The following is a 13677-nucleotide window of genomic DNA, read 5'->3' as shown; positions in this document are numbered from 1 at the left end:
AGTGCATTTTCCAGAGGCTGAATGTGAAAACAGTACAAAGACTCCAGATGTCTGCCTCCTCCAAGGATTAAACCAGTGTGCATTCAAGCCTGTATTCCAGTCCCTCCACTGACTCAATCTGCTTCTGCTGCTAGTTCAAGGACTTGATTCTAACTTTTAAAGTTGTTAATGGAGCAGATCTCACCTACAGTAGAGACTATCTCTGTGTTCATGAACAATCAAGACAGCTGCATTCCTCTGGTACAATGCAGATCACAAAGCACAGAATCAAGCAGGTGAACAGGAGATAAGGCACTCCCAGTTGAGGGGATTTAGCTGAGGAACAAACTTCCAGAGGATATTAGAAGCTTATTCAGTGACCATATTCAGGATATGCTGCAAGACTTTCTTATAGAAGCTTTTCCACAATTACATTTAAATGAATAATCCCAGCCTCCCTAAAATAAAATAAAAACCTACCCCAAGTAGAGCTTCCTATTACCCAAACAGCCAAAGAATCTAAGAAGTCACTTAGGGACTACCTATGCCAATCTAAAAGGACAAGTATTTAGAATGGTAATGACAGCCAGTACAAAACCTAGGGTAGAGATGTTCAAACTTCCTATTCTGGCGAAGATAATTAGAGAGCTAAGTGCACTCCTGGCACTGCAAAAACATAGGATATTGTCTCTGCTCCAAGGAGTTGAGCTGAAGTTGGCCCTGCAGCTCATAATATGGTGGTGGAGGAGGAAGTATATTGACTCAACTGTATACGAAAAATAAGATGTAATGTTATCATCTATGGCCCATAGCAGGAAGGTGGGCTGAAGGAATGCCGTATCTCTGAACCAGTATGGTAGAGCAGCAGTTCTCAAACTGAAAAGGAGTACTTGTGGCACCTTAGAGACTAACCAATTTATTTGAGCATGAGCTTTCGTCAGCTACAGCTCACTTCATCGGATGCATACCGTGGAAACTACAGCAGACTTTATATATACACAGAGAATATGAAACAATACCTCCTCCCACCCCACTGTCCTGCTGGTAATAGCTTATCTAAAGTGATCATCAGGTGGGCCATTTCCAGCACAAATCCAGGTTTTCTCACCCTCCACCCCCCCACACAAATTCACTCTCCTGCTGGTGCTAGCCCATCCAAAGTGACAACTCTTTACATAATCAAGTCGGGCCATTTCCTGCACAAATCCAGGTTTTCTCACATCCCCCCCACCCCCATACACACACAAACTCACTCTCCTGCTGGTAATAGCTCATCTAAACTGACCACTCTCCAAGTTTAAATCCAAGTTAAACCAGAACATCTGGGGGGGGGGGGGGGGGTAGGAAAAAACCAGAGGAAACAGGCTACCTTGCATAATGACTTAGCCACTCCCAGTCTCTATTTAAGCCTAAATTAATAGTATCCAATTTGCAAATGAATTCCAATTCAGCAGTTTCTCGCTGGAGTCTGGATTTGAAGTTTTTTTGTTTTAAGATAGCGACCTTCATGTCTGTGATTGCGTGACCAGAGAGATTGAAGTGTTCTCCGACTGGTTTATGAATGTGATAATTCTTGACATCTGATTTGTGTCCATTTATTCTTTTACGTAGAGATAAAAGAATACGTAAAAAGAATGGGTGGGAGGAGGTATTGTTTCATATTCTCTGTGTATATATAAAGTCTGCTGTAGTTTCCACGGTATGCATCCGATGAAGTGAGCTGTAGCTCACGAAAGCTCATGCTCAAATAAATTGGTTAGTCTCTAAGGTGCCACAAGTACTCCTTTTCTTTTTGCGAATACAGACTAACATGGCTGTTACTCTGAAAGTTCTCAAACTGTGGGTCAAGACCCCAAAGTGGGTTTTAATGGGGTTGCCAGGGCTGGCTTAGACTTGCTGGGGCCCAGGGCCAAAGCCGAAGTGTGAGGGCTTCCGCCCTGGGCAGTGGGGCTGGGGTTATAGGCCCCCCTTTGACTTTGGCTCCCCCAACCAGGGACTTGGACACGCTCAGGCATTGATCCCGATAACAGAAATTACTACATGGCCCCAGAAGTGGGTCATAGTGCAATGAAGTTTGAGAACCCCTGTGGATGAGGATTCACAGGTCAATGCATTTAGTATATGGCTCATAATAATGGAAATGAGGTAGGATGCGAAATCTCTGGCACACCTTGGGAACCCACTTCAGTTACAAGCACAGCTACCATGAGCTCATGGAAATTCTAGATTTCCAGCAGAGTTCAGGTTCTTTTTTATTTGAGTTTACAAAAAACTTAGAACATTGCCTCTACAGAGGACCTTACTATATGGTCTTATTATACATAAAAAGAAAAGGAGTACTTGTGGCATCTTAGAGACTAACAAATTTATTTGAGAATAAGCTTTTGTGAGCTACAGCTCACTTATATAAGCACACAGACATCTATACAAACACACCTATTCTAATCCGTAGATGAATTTGCCAAAAATTAAACATACAGTCAAGTCAGAAGTAAAATCAGCAGGTTATCCTTACTCCAAAACCAGGAAAATAGCCTACTACTACAATAAAAACCAAATCCTAACAATACCATTGCAAAAACCTGCCTTTATTGTGCTGCTCCCACCCCAAAATCCTGGATAATTAGAGAGGCATTACAGCATACCTTAAAGATTAACAAAATCAGGTTATTCAGACTGCAGGCCTAAAGGGAAGGGGGGAAAAAAGGCATGCTCCAATGCTGAGCCCCTCATAAAAAAATGCCTGCCCCAGCTCCCACTCCTTTATACAGGAGAGCTTCAATGCAAGCACTTTAAACCAACACCTTAACCTCCACCTGAAAACCAAGAATTCAGTGCATATCACGAAGCACTGATGTCATGTGTCCCATACAAGGTACACCACTTAAGTTGCAGATTGCTGCATCCTGCCAGCTGACAGCGTACAGTGCATCTCTATAACCTTAAAGTGACAAAGGCATGGATTGCAGTAGCAATCCAAACAAAATGGTCCATCTCATAACTAAGCAAAAAAGGGGGGGAAATGTCTTCCTAGACACTGTTACCATCAACTCCAGTTTGCAAGATCTACAAACAGAATATACCAATCCTCAATAAGAGAGACATGATAATTTTTAATTGTCTTCTGGCTGCTTCCCTCAAATTACCAGCATTGCCTTTGTCTTACCCTGATTGAACTTCAGCAGCTTATTTCCATCCATGCTCCAAACATTAGGCTAAGCAGAGGAAGTTTCGAGCTGTATGTCATTAGCATACTAAAAACACCACATATCATACACCGCCTCAATAATCTTCCCAAGTGGGAAGATAGGTTAGAACCCTGTGGAATTCTACATGACAGCACCCTGGGGTATGGAAAAGCAGTTGCCCGACATCACTTTTTAGAAAAATGCAGAAAACATGAGGCTATATCCCATCAACTCCTCATGATCAAGTACATCAAAAAGCAGCACGTATTTATCAGCATGCAGACAAATCTTCATCTATCACCAGCAAGAGGTCTCCCAATACCATCAGTACAGTCTCAAGTCAAGATCATCTGAGGTATCTAGGTACTCAGAATGGTCTCCGCACAACCTTCCCTATAATATTTTCCAAAAACGGAAGATTAGACATCAGACAATAATTTAGCAGATTCCCAGTGTCAAGTGTTGGTTTCTTGAGCAGAGGCTGCATAACAATTTCCTCAGAGAAGCCACCATCCTACCCTGACTATGGGAAGCACTGCTAATCTGCAGCAAGTTCTTCCTCACTTTCTCTAGACAGAAAAAAGATAAGGGTTCAAAAAAGGCCAGGTTGAGGAACAATGAACCCTCAACAACCCTAGTTTCAGAGTAGCAGCCGTGTTAGTCTGTATTCGCAAAAAGAAAAGGAGTTCTTATGGCACCTTAGAGACTAACAAATTGTAACCGGCCTAAACTCAATAGAAAAAAAATTAGCATTTGTCCTGACTAGATCCTATCCTGTATTCATGGAATCAGGCAGTTTGGCTCTTTTTATCTATTTTTATCCGCAGAGTAATCAGAAACTTCCTAACAGGAAGGGCTTAATCCAGTCACCAAGTGAAGACAGGTGGCAATGTTTGTGATTTGATGAAAAATAGTAAAATGTGGTTTGTTTTAATCATGTTCCAACTTTATGAGTAACTTAACTATATTTGAGTTTCTAAATGATTAACCAAAATATAAATGACTATACTAAACAATTTTTGTTTATTTTAGGAAAAATTGTGACAAACCTGATGATCAGTTCACTTTTGAAGGATCTTTTCTTTTAAAGAATGAAAATTTAGTTTATGTAGAGCAAATATTGTTACATTTACCGGACCACTGATTTACATTATAAACATGATGAGATCAATAAAAGTTAAACCACTGTAACTAAAACTTTGCTAGTCTAACTGGGCAAAAATAAAATAAAAAAGGAACATGCACTCATTTGTATAGATTCTGGTCTCCCCTGCCTCACACACCAAGCAGTTTCATTTATCAGGGTACTAAAAAAATGTTATCAGAAAGTGAAATAATACCCCATTAAAGTTTCAAAATGGGCTTGCCCAAAAAACGTTCCAAAAATAAAGAGCCACCTAAGCAGAGGCTATACTTGAGAAACTGTATGGCAATAAGCTATTTCAAAAAAAGTTGTATGTGTATGGCAAAACCAACAAAAAAAAATAAATCAGGTATTTTATAACCTATAAATGTTATATTTATATAGAAAACATATAGACAATTATAATTATAATTGGTTTACTTGTGATAAAAATGCAAGTGCATATTGTAAATTAGGTACACTTCACTGTTGTGAATGTGGCTGAGTGCCACCATTTAAGAAGTTGTGCGAACAATTTACAAAAAAAAGAAAAGGAGTACTTGTGGCATCTTAGAGACCAACAAATTTATTAGAGCATAAGCTTTCATGAGCTACAGCTCACTTCTGAGCTGTAGCTTACGAAAGCTCATGCTCAAATAAATTGGTTAGTCTCTAAGGTGCCACAAGTACTCCTTTTCTTTTTACGGATACAGACTAACGCGGCTGCTACTCTGGAAAAATTTACAGAAAACATGAAAGTCTACCAGTCAGCTTCATTAAAACTGTTTTGAATCTCATCAGTTTTGCAATTCACTCCCATCTCAACACATTATTTTGAAATAGTGAACTTCAATGTGAGATTAGCACCTCAGACAGTCAAAAGGCAGATAAACATATAGCCCATTTTTAATAAAAAGAAAAGGAGTACTTGTGGCACCTTAGAGACTAACCAATTTATTTGAGCATGAGCTTTCGTGAGCTACAGCTCACTTCATCAGATGCATACCGTGGAAATTGCAGCAGACTTTATATATACACAGAGAATATGAAACAATACCTCCTCCCACCCCACTGTCCTGCTGGTAACAGCTTATCTAAAGTGATCAACAGGTGGGCCATTTCCAGCACAAATCCAGGTTCTCTCATTTGTGCTGGAAATGGCCCACCTGTTGATCACTTTAGATAAGCTGTTACCAGCAGGACAGTGGGGTGGGAGGAGGTATTGTTTCATATTCTCTGTGTATATATAAAGTCTGCTGCAGTTTCCACGGTATGCATCTGATGAAGTGAGCTGTAGCTCACGAAAGCTCATGCTCAAATAAATTGGTTAGTCTCTAAGGTGCCACAAGTACTCCTTTTCTTTTTGCGAATACAGACTAACACGGCTGTTCCTCTGAAACCCATTTTTAATATCTCTCTACCTATCACTTACACAAGAAAGGCATCTTAAATTGGGCTCCAATTTTTGTACCTAGCCAAATTAAAATGATTACAAAACCTAAAAGAATTAGCAAAGATCACACCACCACCATTTAGTCAAGCAACAAATTATCGGCATGGATGCAATGCAACCACAGCAATGACCATGGTGAAGGTAACAGCATGCATCAGTTTCTTTATCAAGTTCTCTCCCCCTATGCAGTCTCAGGAATTTGAATATAAAGCTATTGTTCCTATCCCTGTGATTTAATCAGATGTTTCTAGAAATTAAAATGTAGCATATATTTTAGAAACCAGAATGTAAAACTAACCTCAATGATACCACAACCCACCAAGTAAATTGATATTGTGAGGCTGTGACAAGGTGGTTATCTTTTATTGAAAAGAAGAGTCCAGTGGCACCTTAAAGACTAACAAATTTATTTGGGCATAACCCATTTCTTCAGGTGCCATGCTTATGTCCAAATAAATTTGTTAGTCTTTAAGGTGCCACCGGACTCCTCATTGTTTTTGTGGATACAGACTAACACAGCTACTCCTCTGCTATCTTTTATTGGACCAACTTTGGCTGGTGAGAGAGACAAGTTTTTAACCTGCACACTGCTCTTCTTCATGTGAGCTTATTTCCTGGGATAGGGATGCAACAGAGCCTTGGCCCTGATACCGTTAGGCTGGAGGAGGGAAGTCAACCAGCCTTGACAGTCAGATGTACTGTTTAAAGGGACAGCCAGGTTACAAACTATGTGTTTTAAATTTTCCTTAAGTTGCTCTTCAATTATTAAACTGGAAAAACACATCAGCATTTACGCTGTTTACTTTTTGCATTTTATTCAACTTGAATAACAAATAGGTCCATTTCACTTTCTGTTTCTCATGCACACTACTGCAAGATTGGAGTTACAAAGACTAGCAAAGGGAAGTTATGAATGACTCCCATCATTCGAGTATGTAAATATTTTATAAAACCTACATTTGTAAATCAAACCAAAGCCCCTTCTTAAAATATTACATGCCAAGGACACACGAGATACACATCCAGGCCAAGATTTTCACAAGTGAGGGAGGGTGCCCAACTTGCCATTCAGAAACTAATAAATCCGAAAATCGGGCCCCCTTAAAGAGGACTCAAAATGTGGGGAGAGGGGAAAGAGCCACACAGAATCACTAACCCCTTGGCCTCCGGCACGCAGAGGACGGGCAGGGGTGAAGCCTTGCGACAGGGCCGAAGGGCAGCCCCTCCGGGCCCGGGTCTGGCTGCACACCTGGCCGCCGCCAGCTGACCCCCTCAGCCTGCTGCTGTTAGCCGGGGTGGGGAGATGCTCGCCCCCACCCCTGGGATCCCAGACCCCTTCCCCATCTTAGGGCATTACCAGCCCCTCCCTCACAGCGGCTCCCGAACTGCCAGGCCTCAAATACCGCCCCCGCCCCACCGGAGACCCACAGCTCCTCTGAGCGAGGCCCTCAGCCGGGGCCCGGATTCTCCAAAGCGTCCTACGCCCCTAACGCAGCGTAGCCGCGAGGGAATCACCAGGCCCTAGGAAAACACACTAGTGACCCTGCCCGGCCCGTGGGAGCCGAGCGCTTCCTCCTCACCCTCCGAAAAGGGGCACACACAGCCCGGTACCTTACCTCCCCCCCCCCTCCTCGGGGACTTTAACGCTCTTGAGTGGGGTCCGCTGCCGCGCCGGAAGTGCCTGCCGAGAAGGAAGCGTCCCTCGCGGTTACCACACACCAGGCGTTGTCCGGAACCAGCCCGCAGCCGCATGGGCCCCTGGGACCTGTAGTGCCGTTCCAAACAACTACAACTCCCGCCAGGCAATGCGAGGGGGCGGAGCGGGAAGAGTTGGAGGAGGAGCGGGGGGAGAGCTAACCCAATCGGAGTGTCGGTCTGGAGGAAGGGGCGTGGCCCCGAGAGGGGCGGGGCAGGCGCGAGAGTATGCCGGCGTCGGCGGACGCCTCAGAAACGATTCCTGAGGCGGTCTCTGTGCTCGCGGCTGCTCCGGCCCCGGGAGTAGCCCCAGTCCAGCGGAGCTGCGGCGGGAGGGCGTCCCCATCGGCTGCAGGAGCGCTCCAAGGGAGGTAAGCGCACGCAGGTACCTCGCGGTGCGGGCAGCCTGGGTGCGTGGGGGGGCTCCCCGCCCTAGGAAATCATTTGGTAGCTGCCCCCCGCCCTGTTTCATGCGTGGCAGAGGTTTGCATGTCAGTGGACTTGGCAGTCATTGTTTGGGATCCGTTCGAAAGTCTCCCTCTGACTGTTGCTGCACCTCCATATATTGCAATGCGTGTGAGTCGTTATTGAGAAACCTCCCTCAGTTTCGTGGAGCCCCAAACCCCGTGAAATAAATCCCTGAATCTGGGTATGGGTGTGACCTAGTGCAGTGGTATGTTTGTCCCCACCCCAGCCCACCCATTGCATTTTTTAATCTTCTATTTTATTAAAATGTTGTTTCTCTCCACGCCCCAGTGTTTGTTTTGACAGAGGCTATTTCCACATCCGTTATAGATTTGTAAATCTGAGTCCTGGCTTTGTTGTACTTGCCTCACGACTCTGTCAATGACTCGCTGTAAACTGGGACCAACATCTGGTGTTGATGCAATTCAGGGTGTGTTAGCTTTGCTGGAGAAAATAATATTGAGAACTCTGAAGATTTAAGAAGTTCTTAAAACTGAAAAATAATTCAAAAAATTTAATTACAAGTCTTTCAGTTTTAAGTTAATTCAGAATGAGTGTAGAAGTAGGGTATTTAAAACAGGTAGCTATTTGTGTGTGTATATGTATATGTGTGTGTGTATATCTGCATGTGTATATATGTATCGGTGGGTGGGTACATGTGTATATATAACTCGTAAGTGTCCCCTATTTGGAGAAAAACTTTTTCAATTTGAACATATTTTAAAGTGCCTTTCTCTTTACAACATAAAATTTTTGCATTGTGTGGCTCACTAAACATGCAACACACCAAATTTGAAATCTCCCTCACTCAAAGTCTCACGCACATCTTGACACCTCAGTAAAATGAATAGCAATCTCTGGCAGTGTATATTTACCAGCCTTCTAATACAATAATTATCCCAAGGTTTAAAAAAAATGCAAAAACTAAGTTTTATTTCTAACCCCTTTTATTATGAATAAAAATGAAGATACTATAATAATAAATAATGATGATGATTATGTAAAGCACTTTGAAATCTTTAAATGAACAGTTCTGTAAAGGTCAAAATAGTATCACTGTTTTAAGTCCTTGCATTTCCCTGTTTAAACAATGGTAACATATGTTAGTTGCTAAGAGCAACTGTTACAGAAAAGCTTTAGAACTTTAATTAGCATATGAAAAAAATAAATGCGTTTTTAAAAATTTAAAAAAATCAGGTTTCTTAAATTTGTTAGCTCATGTAAAAAGAGGGTTTTTTTAAGAATACTGTATAGTGTGATAAAGATGTAAACACTTCATATAACAGGAGATGTGTAGGAAGAGTGCCAGCAACTGACTGAATAGGTAAATGACAGTTAAATCTGTCAACCATTGGTTATAACTTCTGGTAACAAAAAGGGACTGTCTGTGGAAAGCCATGCATACATTTGAGGCTCCTAGCTTTGCAGTGTGGGAACAGAGATCTCAAATATTTGGGACAGCAACACACCATGAAACCATCCATCACCTGTTAGGTCCCGATAGCTTAATGCATAAAGAAAGCCAGAATACCCAAGATGACATCTGAATGTTATGCTTCATTTCAAAACAAACAAACAAACAATATTCCCCTCATTCTACCCTGCTTTTTATTATTTTTAATCTATCTTTGTGCAATCCATCGAACACCAACTCATGCACATCCCTCTCTATTGGTGGGGTAGATCTAGAATTTGTGTAGTGTACAAAAATATTTATATCATTAATAGCTTTTAACTTTGTTTGGCATCCCAAATATTTTTGTTTTAATAATTGTAGGCTTATAATAATAATCTGTAAATCCTATGGAAAATGAAACTACTGCTTGGGACAGGGGTGTTTTGTTTTTTTTTTTTTGGCTTTCGAAAAGTCCATAAAATAAATCAAGGGGTGGATGGGGGTGTGAGACTCTCTCTCTCTCTCTCTCTCTCTCTCTCATATGAGCGCATGCACAAGGAAATTAAACTAAGTATGTTTTTAAATGAAGCTGTGTAGTAATGCACACTCTTTTGTTTAAAAATTCATAGAACAGAATATTCTGTTAAATATCTGGTTCTCTTCCCTCAAATTATTTAACCACAGAATTGACTTTCCAAAACAAGAGTCTATAGTCAGAGAGTAATACGTTTTCCATTCTCTTATCGCTTCCTGGTTTTTTCAAAACTGCTGTCTGTTGTGGTTTTGTGGAGCATGAGGGGGAGTTGGGAGCTTTTTGAAAAGCAACTATAGATGATTGCCTTGTTATAAAGCAAGTCCTATGATCTCTTTAGGCCTCTTTTATAATATAGGCCAGTGGTTCTCAAACTGTGGGTTGGGACCCCAAAGTGGGTCGTGACCCTGTTTTAATGGGGGCCAAAGCCAGAGAGCTTCAGCCCTGGGCAGCAGAGCTTAGGATACAGCCCCCGCTGCCTAGAACAATGGGCCGAGCCTCCCCACCTGGGGTGGTGGGCTCAGGCGGGCTCAGTCTTTCATCCCCCCTCCTGGGGTTGTGTAGTACTTTCTGTTGTCAGAAAGGGGTCACAGTGCAATGAAGTTTGAGAACCCTGGTATAGGTCATAGATAGTCAGACATGTAACAGCACTAAGTGGTTTTGCCTAAGGCACAGCTATTTCCACTATTTCTTTCCAACATGGGCGGGGATGGGGGGGGAGGAGTATAGATAAATGGTTGAACAAGCTACATTCAGATTGGCCTCAGGTGAGTGAGTGACAGCCATATGATTAAAGCCCTGCAAATCTGTGAATATCCGCTTTATCTCTGCGGAACATTTTTGCTGATTGTGCATGGATACAGATCCAAATTTTATATCAAGAGCCCCGCAAATCTGCAGCTATCAGTCAGTTTTACATCCATGGATTGCGAATCCTATGTGGATACAAATTTTGTATCCACGCAGGGTTCTACGTATGATTTCCCTCCCCCACTTCACCTTACTCCGTGGGGGAAATATGGAGACAAAATATGGTGTCTTTACCTCACCTTGCCAATGTAGAAAATATTCCTACCAGCGACCTCTGAAGGATATTTTAGTCATGATGAAAAGTTTAAAAGCTCAGTAAACTGCAAATGAGAGTTCAGCAAGTATCATTAATGTTAAAACGGTAATTTTTTTACTCTTTTAATCTTAATGACATTAGCTAAAATGAAAATGATGTGAAGAAAATCAGGCTTACAAAACAATCTCAAGATGCAGTAAAAATATTGCTTTAAAAAAATCCTACCAAAAACATTTATGTGAAGATTTGGGTAAAGTCACAAATCTCCATGTAAAATAAGGGTGGTGGTAGTGAGGGGATTACTTAAAAACTGATTCTCCTATCACTCTGAATTAAATCAGAAATATTTCCCTTGAAGTCAGTGGAGGTACACTGACAAAGGAGAGGAAAATAGAGTTATTCATAAAAAGAAAAGGAGTACTTGTGGCACCTTAGAGACTAACCAATTTATTTGAGCATAAGCTGTAGCTCACGAAAGCTTATGCTCAAATAAATTGGTTAGTCTCTAAGGTGCCACAAGTACTCCTTTTTTCTTTTTGTGAATACAGACTAACATGGCTGCTATTCTGAAACCTAGAGTTATTAATGTTGACAGTATCTTTTCTGGTTAATCTGGATATTTAAGGTTTAGATATTTAAGATCTGCCCTTTATCACAACTAAGTAGCTAAGTATGTCAAGAGCACGGTCTTGGAATGTTTTATGTAACTGTGGGAGAAGGACAGGAAACCTCAATTTTTTTATATAAACAGTGGTTTAAGGGATATGGTATGTTTTGTATCCTACCTTGTACTTTTGAGCTTAATTCTAAACTGATGTTCATAACTGAGTCTTTGATCATCTAAGGAAATATCTTTGAGTGTGCATTATCAATTTAAAGAGAAGATAGATGTACAGGTTTTTTAAATACATTTATGTAAACTATTATCAAGGATGAAATCAGATCAATTTCATATAGATTTTTAACTTGTATCAGTAAGGGAAAGGCTTGTTTGTGTAATTGTTGAGCGATAATGAAGGAGGGAATGTTTTCCTCTCCTGCGGGAACAGTGGTTAAAGCGGATGTTTTAGTCATAGAAATTTTGGCTAAATGTGTCGTGCATTCCCATTTATATACTTTTATGGGTATGCTAGTTCTGAATTATAATCTGGGGGTGTATTTCAAAATTCTTTGCAATTTTTGAGTGCCTCACACGCAGGTAGGTAAGTATATATTATCTGCAGTACTACACAGGGCAGGTAAGTGACTTGTCTCGGGTGACACAGAAAATCTGGCAGAGGTAGGCCATCCATCCTTTATGTAAACCTTATCTCTTGAGGTTAAGCCTGTTTCATCCTGTGGTCCATTTTAATACATGTGAGTAAATCATTCACTTTTCATATATGGGGAATACCTGGTAATGCACAAGTGGTATATTTTCCAGCCCCATTTACTCACAGTAGATCCCATGTCCCTTCTTGGTCCAATGACTATAGTCAAAATACTACATAGTGAGAGTATTACTTTCATAGAGCAACCTCTTAGCTGCAGGAATTCTGACTTTGATGTCAGCTCTTGCATGAAAGTGGCTGTATAGCGCCTCCTTTGAAGTGTTGAGCCTCTTCACTTTCTGTTGGAGACCATCACTCTTCAGGGTTGGGCCGTCTTACTGCATATCTCAGGTACAACTAAACCTATGGCTACTCATTATAGCATTGTGCTAGTGATTTTGTTATTGAGAAGGCACTTATAGTAAGCCTTTGTTTACAGGCCCTTAATAGCTCATTGAAAATTACCTAAATGTCTTGTGCTTATTTTTAGCCAAAGCTGAATTTTATTTTGGGGGCTGGAGGTAGCTTGCCAATATTCTATTTAGCCACTTCTGATTGATCCTGATGTGGAAACTGTTACCCTTAGCTTTTCAAACATTTTGTTCACACGTGAATAAAGTGTCAAGTTAAAATTTCAAATTTGCTAGGGAATTACTCCTCACCGGCAAAGAAATGTCTCTGGCATATTTGAAAAACTTGCTGTAGAAAAGAGCATTTGATAATCCATGTATTTCATAGGCGACATACTTTGTTCCATTAACTTTGTAACAGCACACTTATGGGTGAAATGCACTTTGCATGACCTTGTACAGTTTCTCCTCAAGGTGCAGAGCCCGTGCTTAAGAGCTTACCAAAAACAGATGCCTAAATATGGACTTAGAGCCTGACATTAGGCACCTGTTTTTTAAAATCTTGCCTTAAATATTCACACACCTGTACTGGTATCTGGTACTTTGCATATCCAAATAAACTCAGCAGAACTTATACACTATGAATTATCATATTTTATATATGTGTAAATAATATAATTTTTGTTTGTGTATCTGGTTGCATATGTATATGCCTGTCATCAGCAGTGATCAGTGGTGACTCTTTAACTTTTCTTTATATGAAAAACGGAAAATGTAAAAAAACTTTAATGAAACGTTGTTATATCTGAGAATTCTTGTATTACTTTACATCAGGGGCGGGCAAACTTTTTGGCCTGAGGGCCACATCGGATTTCTGAAATTGTACAGAGGGCTGGTTAGGGGAGGTTGAGCCTCCCCAAACAGCCTGGCGTGGCCTGGCCCGGCCCCCATCCAACCCCCCTCCCTGTTCCCTGACAGAACCCCCCCACACACTCCCTGTCCCCTCACAGTCCCTAGAACGGCCCCCGACTGCCCCCTGCCAGCCCGTCCAACCCCCCCCCCCCGTCCTGACTTCTCCCCAACCGCTGCCCCCATTCAACCCCCCTGTTCCCTGCCCTCT

General features: G+C 41.5%; 1 protein-coding gene across 1 annotated transcript in view; it reads left to right on the top strand.

Moving 5' to 3' along the window:
- The first annotated feature begins 7643 nt into the window (after positions 1–7643).
- The window catches only part of SERPINI1 (serpin family I member 1), an 80573-nt gene continuing 74539 nt past the window's right edge, over positions 7644–13677 (top strand). The window contains exon 1 of the mRNA XM_048864007.2: positions 7644–7809. The gene's annotated coding sequence lies outside the window, so the exon portion shown is untranslated. The remainder of the gene's footprint in view (positions 7810–13677) is intronic.

The sequence above is a fragment of the Caretta caretta genome, chromosome 9 (genome assembly GCF_965140235.1).
Source record: "Caretta caretta isolate rCarCar2 chromosome 9, rCarCar1.hap1, whole genome shotgun sequence".
NCBI lineage: Eukaryota > Metazoa > Chordata > Testudines > Cheloniidae > Caretta > Caretta caretta.
Note: the sequence above shows the minus strand (reverse complement) of the source record. Positions and strands in the feature narration are given on the sequence as shown.